The sequence below is a fragment of the Alligator mississippiensis genome, chromosome 15, assembly GCF_030867095.1.
Source record: "Alligator mississippiensis isolate rAllMis1 chromosome 15, rAllMis1, whole genome shotgun sequence".
Lineage (NCBI taxonomy): Eukaryota > Metazoa > Chordata > Crocodylia > Alligatoridae > Alligator > Alligator mississippiensis.
Window position 1 is genome coordinate 26,193,147 of NC_081838.1, and position 15,542 is coordinate 26,208,688.

Sequence of the window (15,542 nt, forward strand, 5' to 3'; positions counted from 1 at the left end):
AGTGGCAGTGAGGACAAAATGCAAGCCCCTGGCTCAGTGCTGGCAACTTGGCGGAGTATGGGGGAGGGGACAGGCAGCCACGAAGCAGGGGAGGTCAGTGCAGCACAGACCCAGACCTGTCACCCCACCGGTCCCACAGTGTGACACCCACAAGGCTCACGTAGTGCCCAGCACTGCACACACATGCCCTCCACACACAGAGCAGGGGCAGCACCCGGCCCCTCGAGTGCAGGGCCTGGCACAGCAGGACACAGCCTTGCCCTGGGCACACACAGGCGCACACACACTCCCCATCTCCCTGGGCAGGGGCATGCAGAGCAACTCACCTCTGTGGGGCTGTCCTCCAGAGCCTGGCCCTGCTCCCTCTGTGCTTGGAGGGCCAGCACCAGGGCGCGAGTCTTCTGTTGCAGCTCCTCCACTTGAGTCTGCACCACAATCACCCCAGCCCGTCCGACCATGCCCACAGCTGCATCGAGCATATCAGGCACCCAACAACGGCACCTCCCGAGGCACCCGCCAGCCCCACCTGTCCCCACACGCAAGGTGCCAGGACGCTGTTTCCCGCTTTCATGTCCTCTGGGATATACCCACCTGGCCAAGCTCGGCCTCAGCCTGCTCCCTCCCCTACCCCACACTGCTGCTGGCCTCGCCCCACCCCCCAGCTCTCCAGGAGCTGCTCTTCCCTTTGCTGAGCACTGTGGGGACAAAGCACATTTGTGGGCTCAGGGAGACTGACGGCGTCATCCCACAAAACAGCCCTTCCCCTAGGAGATACTCGCGCAGAAGCAGGGACGGGCCCTGGGCTTCAGCCCCGAGCCCTGCACCGCACCCCAGGAACAGCCCGGTGCCCCCCAGCCCCACACCTACCGGGACAGGAGGACTGCTGCGTCCTGCTCCTGTTGAGCCAGGCGGGTCCTTATTGCCTTCAGCTCCAGCTGCAGGAAACGGGACCGTGTGGGCTAGAGAGGCCTCACACCACTGCCCATCTGTCTGCACACAGAGCCACCTCTTGCCCCATCTGTCCCTCTGGCCCTGCCTTTGCCCTCCATCCCACAGACCAGCCCCAGGCTTGTCCCTCTGGTCCACACCTCTGTGCAGCCATCACCCAGCGCACTTGGTCTCCTCACAGCCCCCAGCCCCGCTGGGACCCGTTCACCTGCTGCTGGTGGTACCGGCCGTGGGGTTTGTCCTCCTGGAGAAAGAAAGAGCGTCTGGGGCAATGGGCTCCCTTGGGCAGCAAGGTCCCATCTCCCTGTGATGCAGGGTTGGCAGCCCCCCGAACCCTGGGGCCAGGCAGGGCTCCCAGAGCTGGGCCCGGGGATCCCAGGGGTTGGTTGTTACCCCCTGTCCCAGGTGAGTCCCCGGCTCCCAGCTCCAGGTCCCCCCAGACACTCAGATTCGGGAAGGACTGTCCCTGCAATCGGGGGATGAGTCCATGACCCTACCTTAATCTTGGAGGTCCCCTGGAGTTGGTGGGAGACAGAGACTGTCCCCCAGGGTCCCATGTGCTGCATGGGGCTGGGAGGGGCATGGGGCACCTGGGGAGAGACCCCCACCCTCACAGCTGTCCGCCCCACTCCCTGGGCAGGGGAAAGACTCACGGCAGCGGGGGGGTGCGGACACGTCTAGCCCCTCACCTCGCTTGCCACCTGCACGGCTCCCAGCCCTGAGGGGAGACAAGGGGCCGCGCGTCAGCTGGGCCCACGCTGCTGCAGGGCGCAGGGCGACCAGCCCCTCCGGGGCACAATGCGTGGGGGCACCTGCCAGGAGTCCTGCGTGCCACATGGGCAGGGCCTTCCTCCACAGGGGTCGGGTGGGAGTCTGTCCGGGGAGCAGGACCTTGTCCCCTCCCCATGCAACCACGCAAGTCCCTCCACCGCTCACGCCAGTCCCAAACTCACTGGGTGCAGGGTCCCTCCTCTCCTGCACTTGTCCAACGGAGGGGACAGATGGGGACCCCTTAATGGGGGGCAGTTTTCTTTTACCCCACCTGTCTGCGCCCAGGCTGGCATCTGGTGCTGAGAGGACATGAGGGCTGAGCATCAGGCTGGGTGGCACTGAGCACCACTTTTAGGATGGGGATCCCAGAGCCCGTATGAGCACCACCTTGCAAGGGAGCAGAGGGCAGCAGGGCCATTGCCAGGAGGAAGGCTCCCAGGGCTGGGGCATGGGCAGAGGCTGCAGGGCCAGGACCTGGCCCAGCGTGAGGAGCCCATGGGGGCCAGTCCTGTTCCCCTTCCCCAGGGAACTTGCTGGTGAAGAGCAGGGGGTGACAGCTGGGGGGGAGGGGGTGGCACAGGGCGGGGGCTGTCCAGATTGCACCTTGGACAGCGTGGGCTTAGCCTGCTAGCCAAACCCTGCCGGGAGGGGAAGCCACACAGTCCTGTGGACTCTCGTGCTGCCCAGCCCTTCTTGCTCCCATGGCGGGGCACGTGCCCAGGTCTCACCCAGGTTGCTGGAGCACAGGCGCACGGGGGGCAGCTTCTCCCGCCGCAGGATCTGCAAAGAAACACAGCCCTGAGCTGAAGGAGGGAAAGAGGAGCCAGACTGCCGAGAGCAGGGAGGAGGCACGGGGCCGAGTGCTGGGCCCTTGCCCAACCTCAGCCCCCGCTCACAGCTTGTCACATCTCCCAAAAGTCCCCGGGACGGACCCGTGCCGTGTCCCCAGGGCCGCCCCCACAGCTGAGTGAGAAAGGGCACTCACGTCTGCAACTGGTGCTCGCCTCCGACGCCCGGATAGGAGGATGGACTAAACCTAACTACCTAACTAATGCCTAAGGAACTACTAATCTAACTGAGAAACAAACAAACAACTAACTGACTAACTAATGAAATAACTAACTAACTATTGAACTATCTAACCAACTAACAAACAACCTATCAACTAACAAACTACCTACCTAACGAACTAAGAAACTAACTAGCTAACAAACTAACAATCTAACTGGCTAACGAACTGAGAAACTACCTCAAGAACTAACAAACTACCCAACAAACTGCTAAAGTAAGGAACTAACTAACCAACAGAGATAAGGCACGAGGACGAGGAAGGGCAAGTGGCGCAGGCGAAGGGCGGGAGAGCACTGGGAGGAGCCGGTACCTGAGAGTGAGGCTGGCCATTGTGATGTCACTGGGCACAACAGCACTTTTGCCATGGCAACCAGGGGTCTCCCTCCCACCTGGGCAAGGTGCTGAGTGCAGGGGCTGTGGGCGCCTGGCCTGGGGGTGCTCCCGCCCCAGATGACCTGAGCCCCTGAAGTCTTTGGGCGCATTGTCTGTCCTTGTCCGTGTGGCCCAAGCAGTGACCGCCCTGGCTGGAGGGTCACAGCAGTGACCGCCCTGGTGCAGGGGGTCCTGGTTAAACTGATCACTGCCCGGTGGGGTGGGGCTGGGAACACAGAGCCCAGCTTGGCCTCAGCCCCATCTGCAAATCCAGAGTTACAATGGCCTCCGAACCCTCCACCCCTGCTTCTGTCGGACAGAAATAGCTCCCATTCCTCTTGCCCCTGCTCAGATACAGCTCAGCTCCCCAGCACGGTGCGGTCACTAGGAGTGGACTTTCCTGATGGTCCTCTTGCCCCACACTCACCCCTGCCACCAGCAAGGGGACGGGGCGAACTCGTGCAGCTCAGGGGGACGCTCCCTGGGCTCTGTTACTCCACATGCGGAAGGGGGAGCAGGGACCGGGCATGCTTATAGTTGTGGCACAGCCGAATCACCAACAGGACACTTGTGGGCTCCTCACATGAGCCCCAGTGCCAGGGATGGGCCCAACGATAGTGCTTGCTCCATAGCATGGGTCCCAGGGATGAGGCACTCACTCAGACCTCCATGCCTTTGGGGTCTGTCCATGAGTCACCATTCGGCTGAGACCGGGGGGTGGCAAACAGCTTGATCTTTATTAGGAACAGGATTCAGCAACTCACAAGCTCACAGCTTGCAGGGAGAACTACACCTACCCACCAGCACAAACCGCACCTGCAGGGCATCACGGGGAGAGACTGGGTCATCCCACTGCTGGCCCCTTCAAGGGACCTCCCATGTACCACATCCCCACCCTTTACTCGGGCAGCTCCCTCTTAGCTACTTGGATGTTCATCAGGCGCTACTTTAACTGGTGTGGAAGAAATCAAACTTCGCGTTGTGGTTGTATTAGACTTGGCAGAGCCATCTAGGTTTATTTAAAACTATACCAGTGATCACAGGGAGAGTTCTCAAAGGAACTCTGACCTCTACAAATTTACAAGTGTATTTATACTTTAGACAGCGAGAAAAGATGCAGGGTTCAGACAAAGCAACCTGGGCAGAAACAGAAAGATGTTGATCATTGGTTTGTCACACGTAAGCAGTTTACTTATTTAGAAAAAAACACTATGTTTTGGGAACAGTTATCAGCTTCTGGTTCGGCGGAAAGGAGGAGGTTAACATCTGCACACAGACAAAGCAAGGCATGAAGGTTTTTCCTTATCTTAGAACATTTTAAAACACATAGCATCAGCATCAGCACCTTTTTCCCTCTCTTTCTCTCTCTTCTTAGTCAAGTAAGAGGCCTGCTTAAACTTATTTCCACTTCCCCCCTTTTGGGCCTTTTTGGCCCAACGTATTAGATATTTATAGCCATGAGCCTTTTAACTTGTAATTTTTCTTTCTTTTTACCTTTTCACTATTTTAACATACATATCACAAAAGTCGTCCAATTAAGGGAGAAAGCAATCATGGGCACCCCTGTCATTGTACTAGGGGGCAAGTGGGGACATACCCAACATTTAGAAACATTTCAATCCTTTGCATATTGATAAGACAGTTGAAGAAAAGCATTTTGGTGAGCATGCCAGTGTGGGAGTGATCTTTTTGACCTGTTTTGAAGTCCAGTCTGATTTACAAAGTCTCTTTTAGCTGCTGAGTCTTTAAGTTCATATAAGAGGATCCAAAAGGAAAGACTGAGAAGTACCCAAGTCACAACTAACCAACCCCACCTCAGGAACCAGGAACTAGGCAGAGGCCTTTTTCCTTTCCCGAAGGGCATAGTGGTGTCATTGGGGTACATTTTCTTCATTCTGTAGTGGTACGTCCCCTTCGCTCTGTAGTGGCAAATCCTCTTCGCCAGTCGGCACTTGGCTCACTACTGGTCTAGATCTCTCCTGTTGGCAGGCGCTAGGCTCACTACCGGTCTGTGGAGGCTGATTACAAGGTTGATATGGAGGAGACTCTAAGTCTAGCAGGGCTGATGTTTTCTTAGTGTGTGAAGCATGGATCCACGGTTGGAGTCCTTGACACTTGATTGCAGCGTTGGCTGTCAGGAGTCCCTGGAATGGGCCTTTCCAGCGGGGTTCCACCGATGACTTCCGCTGATGGACTTTTACATGGACCCAGTCAGCAGGCAGGATGGACTGGCATGGCTCATCTGGTTCCTTGGGGAGAGTTGCTTGTACCTGTGAATGAAAAGCCTTAACACACTTCATTAGTGCCGCACAGTAGTCTAGAATAATATCATCAAGTAGATGTATATTGCAAGAGTGGGAGGCAACAGGTGGTGAGGCAGGGAGCCTCATGGGTCTTCCCATCAGGATTTCATGTGGGCTAAGTTCGGTGTTTCGATTGACAGTAGATCTCATACTCATAAGGGCTATGGGAAGTGCATCTGGCCATTTCAAACGAGTTTCAGCACAAATTTTGGCCAGTTTATTTTTTTAAATGCCATTTTGGCGTTCCACTTGGCCCGAGGCCTGTGGATGGTACGGGCAATGAAAGTTCTGCTGGAGTTGCAGGACTTTGCAGACTTCTTTCATTATCTGCCTGTCATATTGAATGAAATAGTTTGAATGTTTGTAATAGTTGCCCATTAGCCAGTTTCAGGAAGAAGACAAGATTTATCTCCTTATCTAGGTCATTGTTTTGGTCTACGTGCAGAAGCTCCTGACTTTGCTCAAAGTCTTAACTCGTGAATTTTATCTTTAAGAGGCTTTTAACAAAGAGAACCTAACAATGACCCTTAAGCAAATATCCCGAGTTCCGAGAGATCAAACCCTAGAGCCTTTTGACAAGATTGGTAAGAAAAGGTCACTTGCAGTGGTATGGAAGTTCCCCAAAGTAATTAAAACGATCAACAAAAGAAACTAATTACCAAGTAAAGAATCTGTAAAGTAAGATCCGAGCCCAAATTTGGGAGTGATGACAGGTTTGGGTAGGAGTGGCCCAGGACGGCAACTCACTCAATAAAAACTGTAACTTACTCTCCCAAATTGGAGGTGACTATACTTGCAGAACAACGAAGGAAGAATCGCAAGTGTAGACCGGATCAGACTGATCACCTGAACCACCCTCTCCGTGAACACGAATCTCTTAGTTCACACTGAAGCTGCAGAGCGCCCGAAAGGGACTGAAAGAAGGGACTTAATCCTATCAGTATTGAGGCCAGCCCATTGAATCGTATTGCTGAGGCAAGCCCATTGAACCGTACTACTGAGGCCAACCCATTAAATTGTACTACTGAGGAATGAAAGCATATTTAGGTGTTTGGCTTCTCGGAATTCTAGGATTTTAAGTATATTATGAAAATAATAGTATTGATTCAAATATAACTTTCAGTTGGAATTGTAGTTGTTTTTGTAACACTAATTCTTATAGCATTGTTTGGGAAGGAAGTGCATTCGGAGCATTGTTTCTGATATATGTAGTTATTGTGTTCTTAATGTTTGTGGTATTTCTTAAAGCTAAGCAGTGTTATATGTGTAGCAAAGAATTCTAAAATAAAATTGTGTTGTATGAATTAAGTGTGTAATCATTTCATAGTGATTCATCCTCCTTCATTTGATCCAGGCGCCTTCACTTGAGTCTTCCCCACTATTGTAACTCCTGGTGCTTCCGTACGCATCTGTTTCTGGGCAACATGATCTCCCTTTGCCCTCTCAGCGTGTTCATACTGACTCCAGCTCCTTGTACGTCAGTGCACTAAGAGCTGTTTCCAGGAATGGTTCTCATTTCCTCCCTCTCTTGCCTAGCGTGTCCTGGCTAAACACATTCATCAATCCAGTGTGCTCCGTTCTGTGATACCGAAATTCCCTTTCTCCTCCTTGGTTATGACCGAGAAGAAGCTAATAGAAGTCTTATCAGCCTCTGGTGCTACAGCCCATGGATGATGCATTTCTACGTGTCCGTCTCTTGGGATATATGTACAGGCGATGGATCCTAGGTATTTCTATCAAGGGGTCAATAAAAGCTTCTGTTGACCGTCCTTCCTAACATCTTCACCTTCATAGACCAGAGACTTTGGCTTTGCTGTGTTTATGTTAAGACCTGTGCTCTCAAGCTCACTGCCAGTCTCAGATGTTTTCTTCCTCTCCTCCTCAAATCCCTCTGCAGATCACAAACCTATCATTGATGAGAAGAAGTGGGCTAGGCAAACCAGTGCAAACCAGTCTTCATTTCCAGAGCATCTCTAATACAGGGCCTCTTTTTGGTGTGTGCGTAGTGTCAAGGTACTTTACCTTTGACTAGGCCAGTTGTGTTTTTTTCTGCTTTCTTTCCCCTCCATTTCCCCCAGAGGATTTCCATAAGGAAGATATTGAATGACTTCTGTAGCACAGCAGAGACCGTCCAAACTGGGCTTCCTCATGCTGTGTCACGTGTGTCTTTCTGCCTTCTTTTGTCCAGATGCAACTTTGTGTTCCTGGGAAACCCTGCAGTATGTGCCAACCTGTGCACTCATCTCCCTCCTAGGTTAATCCTTCCATTGGAGGGCTTGATTGCTCAGTTGTTGCTGCAGTTATTATAAAGTGATGATTTTTGTACTTTGACAAGAGTAAAAGCTTTATCTTTCTGCTCCCTATCACCTCACAGATCATTGCGTCTCCACACCTGTCCACGGTCACTCCGTCAGTTTAATGCCCTTTCTATACCAGGAGTGGTTGGTGCTTCATTTCCTTTGACCATCCCACCACTGCCTGGGTGACCAGAAGCATTATCTAATGAAGGCTTCTTTCTGCAGCGCCTTCTCTTCCATCCTAAATACCCTTCTTCCCTTGTCCACCAAGCTATAGTAGAAACCTTGAGTTCATTGGATCTGTTCCCTCAACATGGTGGGTTATTCTGAATCCAGTACTGAGTCACGAGCCCTCTTTAACTACCACCCGAAACAGGATATGGAGGTCCCACACCTGACTTAATCCACTGCATCCAGCAAGGAGAGGTGGAGTTGTGGGTCTGTGATGATGAGGATGATGGGGAAACCTCAAGGTTGGAGGACCTGCTGCCAGGTGAGTGTGGCTTTGCCTTCTCTTGACTCCCCTCCAGAAGTGTCCCCAAACCACCCTTCGTAAAATGAGAAATTTTACAACCTTTGTATTCTCCTTTGCCGGAGGAAGAGCACGTGAGCCCAAAAGCTTGCAACTAAAGATTTTTTTTTTCAACTGTCTAGCTGGTCCAATAAAAGATATTGCCTCTACCACAAGATTTCTGACTGCTTGTGCCTTTAGACCAACGCAGCTACAACGTATATCCCCCAAACCACCCTTTAATCCCTAGAGCACTCAAACAGCAGCCTGCAGCTGCCCCCACGTCTGAGCGCAGTTTCTTCAGTGCACAGTCCTGGCTGACTGAGCCAGCGAGATCTCCAGCTCCACTCTGCGCTCCTCTGTATAGGGCTGGGCAGCCTCCATGTGCATGCCGCTCCCTTCCCCCCTTACTCCAGCCTCAAGCTTCCTCTTCCTTCTTACCTTGCCTCCAGGCCCGCAGGGTTTCTGGGAGTTGCAGTCCAAATGAAGTCAGCCCAGCACTGCAGACTGCTCCTGGTTCCTCCTCCTGTTACACACACTACGTTCACATGATGCTAGAATATTTGTGCACAGCTCAGGCACTGAACCAGATGCAGCTTCACTGGGGTGGCATTTTTGTTATCCCACTTTGACTTTCAGATAAGGTTGAAATGAGAAAGAGGATGTTCCTCCTTCCCATGAAGTGGAATATGATGCTAGCCTGGCACCGGGACCTTTGGAGTGCAAACTGTCAGGAGCAGCTGACTTGAAGACGTCTAGCCTCTCAAGGTGTCGCTTTACAAGGTCAACATCGATGGAGGGTATATATTCACCCTCACTCTGGCCATCCCGCATTGTGTTATGCTGGGCTGGTGAAAAACTAAAGCAAAATACCCATTAAGCAGGTTGGCTTTTTCCTGGGTGTCAGTTGTCAGTTCTCCCATTTGGCTTAGCAGGGGTACAATGTTACCTTTGCTTTTCTTCTGACTCTCCACATATCTGAAAAAGGATGTTTTATTCTCCTTGATATGTGTGGCCAATTGGAGGTTTTACACGCCTCTAGGTTCAGTTGGCCCCATGGTACCATGTGTAACAGGGACTCAGACAAGAGCCCTGTTACTTAGAAGATCGCAACACGCTGACCTGAAGGTGAACCCGGCCAGGTGGGAGTTGCACAGCTGGGACATGACGAGGGTGATTAGCGAGCTGAGTGAAGCATAAAACTGGCGGCGGGAGACAGACTGATTGCCTTCGGACACCAGAAGAAGAAATAAGGGGCGACGGAGTTCCGGGGAGAAAGAAGATGATTTACTGGTGATCTGGATGAACTCCGGGAGATGTGAAGCCCTGAGATGTGCAGCAAGTTAGCTGTGAAGAGGATCACCTTGCCAAGAATCCATTCGGGCATTGGTTCCCCGAGGGACGCAGAAGGGCAGCTGCGAAAGAGACTTTTTTTGCCGGTAAACCCTGCTGTGCTGTCATGGCAGGCGAGTCTAAAGGAGAGATGGAGATAAGCTTAACTATCCCGCTCACAAAGTGGTGCATTGGTCGGGAATGCTGTGCACTATCCCAGGGATAACCTCTAGCCAGTATTGGCAGTATGGAGTCCATGGATACTCAAACGCCAACTGACTGGCAGCAGGCGCATAACATTACTTTGCAACTTCTACAAGGGCAACAAGCTCAGCTAGAGGAGATGGTGCAAATGACATCAGTTATGGCTACGGGCATAGTTGGGGCTCTTCTAAAGTGGATCGCATGGGTGGGTATTCCCCATGAAATCCTTACAGACCAAGGGAAGAATTTTATGTCCTAAATCTTAAAAGGGTTCTGCCTAGTTTTAAAGATTAAGCAACTGTGTACCTCCATCGATCACCCCTAGACTGATGGCCTCGTGGAGCGTTTTGATCACACCTTGAAAGGGATGATTCGGGCCTGCATTCAAGGGGATCCCTGGGAGTGGGGTGCCCTGATACCTCCCCTGCTCTTCTCAATAAGGGAGGCCCCACAGGCCTCCACTGGGTATGCCCCATTTGAATTAATTTATGGCCATAGCCCACGGGGGCTTCTGGATCTTATATGTGATGGATGGAAAGAAGAGGATGATGATCCAACGTTACCACAAGTAGTGACTGATTTCTGGGAACGGTTGAGAAGGCCCCAAGAGATAGCCCAGTGAAATTTAAGCCAATGCCAAGAAAAAACAAAAACAGCATGATGACACCCAGACCACTGATAGAGAACTCCAAGTTGGAGACTGGGTGTTGGTACCTACGCCTCCTATGGAAATTGGTTCCTGGAGGAATGAGGGTGCATGAGACATAATGGTAGCAGGTCTAAAAATAGCTCTTATTCAATGACCAGACCATCAACTCATCAACCAGACCACTGCCTTGCATTGACTCTCCCTGAAACCACAGACCTACTCCCAGAACCCAATATTTGAAAGATAAAGACCCTCCAAGAAACCAGCAACATGGAAACAAAGAACAGAAGAGAACCAGCAACTCCACCATTGTATCCCACGAGACACTGAGGACAGCTGGAACTGCATGACATCCCCTGAACAGGATTGGCCTTTGCCTGGCCATGTCCTGCCCGCTGCAGTCACAGGTATCCAACCCTATAAAAGGGGTGGTAGAGTGTGACCCCCCTTGGGACGCCCTCTCTATTTGGACCAGCACTACGCCACACCACCTATCCACCCAGAGACCCTGCTACCAACCCTCTCTGTGAGCGTGCGTGGGAACCAATAACTTCATGGTCTGTATATTGTGTTGCCTGTGTAATAAAGCAGGCCCCCGGGCTGGTCTTCGTCTTCCTGCAGGCTCCCCACTCAATCCCCACTCTTTGCCCCCGCCTCTGACCAAACCTCATGTCTAACTCCCGTCTCTCTGTCCCTCTGCTCCTCATCCTGCCTCTCTGCCACCGTTGACCACCGTCCCAGCTTTTCCTCTACATCCTGGTTTCTCTGCCAGCTTCCTGTTCCCCCAGCTCACTGCTGCTCCACCACCTCTACCTCTCAGCTTTTGGCTTTCTTTCCCTGCCTTTTATCTGGCTCCACCTCCCGACTCTCTACCCCGGCTTTCCCCGCTGCCTCTATGGCTTCTCTGCCATCCCTTCCCCCCAGCTTCCTACCTCCACGTCCATCACCTCCACTCTCCCAGCTCCACGGCTGGCTCTCCCAGTCCTGTCTCCACCGCCTCCTCTGCCCATGGCCCAAGTACCCCCTAGTCATGAAGCACCCTAGTTACCCCAAGCACCCCCAAGTGTTAACACAGCCACGGCACCCCGTGTTTGTGGATGCGTGTGTGTGTGAACCCATAGTGTTGTATGTGTAGTTTGTTGTATGTGTAGTTTGTGTGTGTATAGATAGTTTGTGTCATGCCTTTCCGGCTAGCAGCGCGATATTCAGATCCAGAGTGTTGATGTCACATGTGTCAAGACAACATTGTACCATTTGCACCTACAAGACGCCCACTCAAAATCCCTATGGAATCCTCCTGCCCCTCTCCGCTCCCTCTCAGTTGCGGGCCACTATTTTGAAGGACTTTCTTACAGATCTTCCCTAATTGATTGCATTCTCTGCCATCTGGAGGGTGAGAGATTTACTAAGACAGTGCACTGTATCCCACGTGTATGTCAGCCCTGTGCCAAAGACACTGCCCAACTGCAGTTGGACCATAGAGTTCACATCCACTGCCTCCAAAGCAGCATAACCTTCAACAGTAGATCCCAGTTTGTCTACTGGCTTGGGCACAAGGTCCTGCACCTTTGGGGTTTGAAGATCTTCTTGAATTGGCACATCATCCACTGATGAACAGCCAAAGCAAGAGAGACAGCCAGGTGTTGGCCTTGTTCGAACATGGTGTGTGTGTGTGCACACACTACTCATACAAAAGCACTGGCTGAATTAGGCCTGATCAGCAAAAGTATCTAATGCATGAGCTCCTTATATAAGCAGAAAACTTGACACGTTGGCCACATGAACACTCCTATGAGGAGATGGCTGCACAAGGTGGAGATTAGTCCAATACCTGGTTGGAAGAGAACAGCCAGGTCAAGATGTGGAGCAAGGCTGCAGTACAGGATGGCTCAAGATATTCCAGATATTTGGGGAATGTAATAAATAAAAAATGTATAAAAGAATGATAGAAAGCATGGGACGTATGTATTGGCCTAGGGGAGCCTACATGGTGTTGTAGTGATACCTTGTCACGGGCATAAATGTACTAATACCTTGTCTGTCAGATCACAGTGGTGGTTGGGTCATGGCTTCTAGACTATAAAAATGGTGTAAAATCCCTTCCTGACCCCAAGCATGGCGACTGGCCTGACCCTGAGCAGAGGGGCAAGACCCCCTAGCCAGGAAACTCCACTTTTGCTCCTAGCAGGAGCAATGGCACGTGGCAGTTGAAGTCTCCAGCTTTAGCTGGAGCCAACACCCAATGCCTCTGAGACATATAGCAGAAAAAGGAGGGGAGGGCTGGGGGTGAGAGCAACCAGCAGCGCCCAGAAGCCAGGGAAGTAGCCAAGGTAGAGCATAGGCATGGCTCTGCTGAGATCATCCCCAACCAGTGACTGTCCAACCTCTTCTTGAACACCTCCAGGGACAGAGAGTCCACAGCTTCCCTCAGCAGTCTATTCCACTGCCTCACTATTCTCACAACGCAGAAGGTTTTCCTGATATCCAATATACACTTACTTTGCTTCCATTTCAAGCCATTGGTCCACATGCATCTGCTTTGATCAAGAGAGAAAAGGTTCCTTCCCTCTTCTCTATGGCAGCCTGTCACAGGCTTCAGGCTTTCTGCCCACCGGTTAGCAACCTGGTAACAAACCACCCACCTAAGGGGCCCCAGCTGGCTCAGGCAATCGGTCTAGGATGAGGAGAAGTTGTCTGGCTGGGCAGAAATAAAGAGGCAGGAAGCAGAAGTGAAGGGTGGACCTAGAGAGAGGAATGGTCCTGTGGAGAGTGAGGACTTCTCCAAAGAAGAGGGAGGATTTCAGGGTGAGAACTAACCCATGACTGTTTGACCTTGTCATCCCATGGGGTGCTCTGGTGAACAGATGTTCCTAGAGATCCTGATGAGCAACCCTGATAAACTTATAGATCACCCCTGAGCCTGTGCTTTTCCAGGCTGAACAGTCCCATGGCTCTCAGCCTCTCATCATAAGGTCTGTTTTCCTGGCCCGATCATGTGTGTGACTCTCCTCTGCACACTTTCAAGCTTCTCCACATCTTTTTTGAATTGTGGAGCCCAAAACTGGATGCAGTACTCCAGCTGCGGCCTCACCAAGGCCAATTACAAGGGGAGAATGATGTCAAGGGATTTGCTTGAGAAGCATCCAGGGATGCAAGCCAGTGTTTTGCTCGCTTTACTAGCCGCAGCATGACACTAAATGCTCATGTTCATCTTGTGGTCAATCATGACCTCCAAGTCCCTTTCATCCGTAGTGCTAACCAGCATAGCACTGCTGAGTCTATAAGGATGCTGCAGGTTTTTCCTCCCAAGGTGAAGAACCTTGCATTTTTCGGTATTGAACACCATCGGGTTCTCATCCGCCCATTTCCTGAGCCTGTCAAGATCTGCCTGGATCACCCTTCTGTCCTCAGGTGTGGATGCTTTGCCCCAGGGTTTGATGTCATTGGTGAACATGGCCAGTCCGCTTCTGACACCCATGTCCACATCATTGATGAAGATGTTAAATAGTATAGGCCCTAAGACAGAGCCTTGAGGGACCCCACTGGTGACCGCACACCAACATGATTGGTTTCCATCAACAACCACCCTCTGGGTCCTGTTATGGAGAGAATTCCTTAATCAGAGGGTCATGGTGAGGTCAAGGCCGCAGTTAGCCAGTTTAGCCAAGAGGTGATCGTGGGATACCAGATAGAAGGCTTTTTTGAAGTCAAGATATACAATGTCAATCTCAACGTCATGTATTTCTATTTGTTTACATACATTTCCTCACTGCAGGACACCTACACCTTTGAATTTCTATAAGAATGCCCATGTATATATATACATGTATATATATATATATTTGTAGAAAAGGAAGACATGAAACACACCACAAAGCGTGGTGGAAACGCAGGTGGCCAGCCTTCAGGGAGGGGCATAAGAGGGGTAGAGGGAGAGCTGTAAGTCTCCATCCACGCCAAACTGAGACAGCCTCTTTCCTCCAGCTAGAAGGGATGAGACTTCCACAAGCAGCAAGGAGAGAGGAGCAGTGCCAGTGCCACTGCCTATGCCCGAGACTGCGTCCACTCCAGGAGCAGGGAGGTGATGCTCTCCCCTACCCTGGGGGTCTTCAAGAGGAGGTTAGATGAGCATCTAGCTGGGGTCATCTAGACCCAGCACTCTTTCCTGCTTATGCAGGGGGTCGGACTTGATGATCTATTGAGGTCCCTTCCGACCCTAACATCTATGAATCTATGAATCTATGAAGCACCATCCATAACTCCCACAACACCACCATGATGACAACCAAAAGCAGCAGCCCCAGCCCCAGCACAGCAGCCTACTCCACCCCAATGTTACTTCCCATGCTGAGCCTTCCAGTGCCAGCAACAAAAATTGTGGGGAAGGAGAAGGAATCGGCTGAGTTTGTTCTCAACACCCCTCAAGTTTCCTCTAGGGCCGGGTCTCCTTGCCCAGAAGGCACTTCAGAGTACAAGTGGGGGCAAGCGGCTCAGCTGAGTCTGCTCCTCCTTTTGCTGTGCCTCTGCCTGCTGAGGAGGAGGAAAGTGCAGTAGCATCCACACGTGAACCCACAACCCAGAAGGGAGCGGGTAGGGTGGTCTGGGATCATTTTGAGCTGGCACATGATCCCACATACGCTATCTGCCTGGACTGCCAAGCCAAAACCAGCCAAGGCAAGGGAACAAAACATACGAGCACCACGGGGATGCTGATGCATCTCCACAAGCACCACCCCCTTGCCCTTGCTCCTCCTCAGTTTGACACCAGTGGGACTGTGCCCAAAGGGAGCTCCCCCTTTGCTCCAAAGCCCCTGTCCCCCCAAAGCAGAGGCAGGCCACCCTGGAACCGTGGGAGAAAGGTGGACAGAAAGTGAGGTGCGCTGCAAGGGTGAGCGAGGTCACCCAGAGCATTGGGGAGATGCTTGCTGTTGATGGCCAGCCATTCTCCCTAGTTGAGCTGCCAGGGTTCAGGCGGCAGATGGTGCTCGTAGCCCCATCCTACCAAGTGCCCGCATGCACCACCTCCAGCAGGAAGGTGGTGCCTGCCGTGCATGAGGCATGCAGGGAGTACTTGAGGGAGAAGC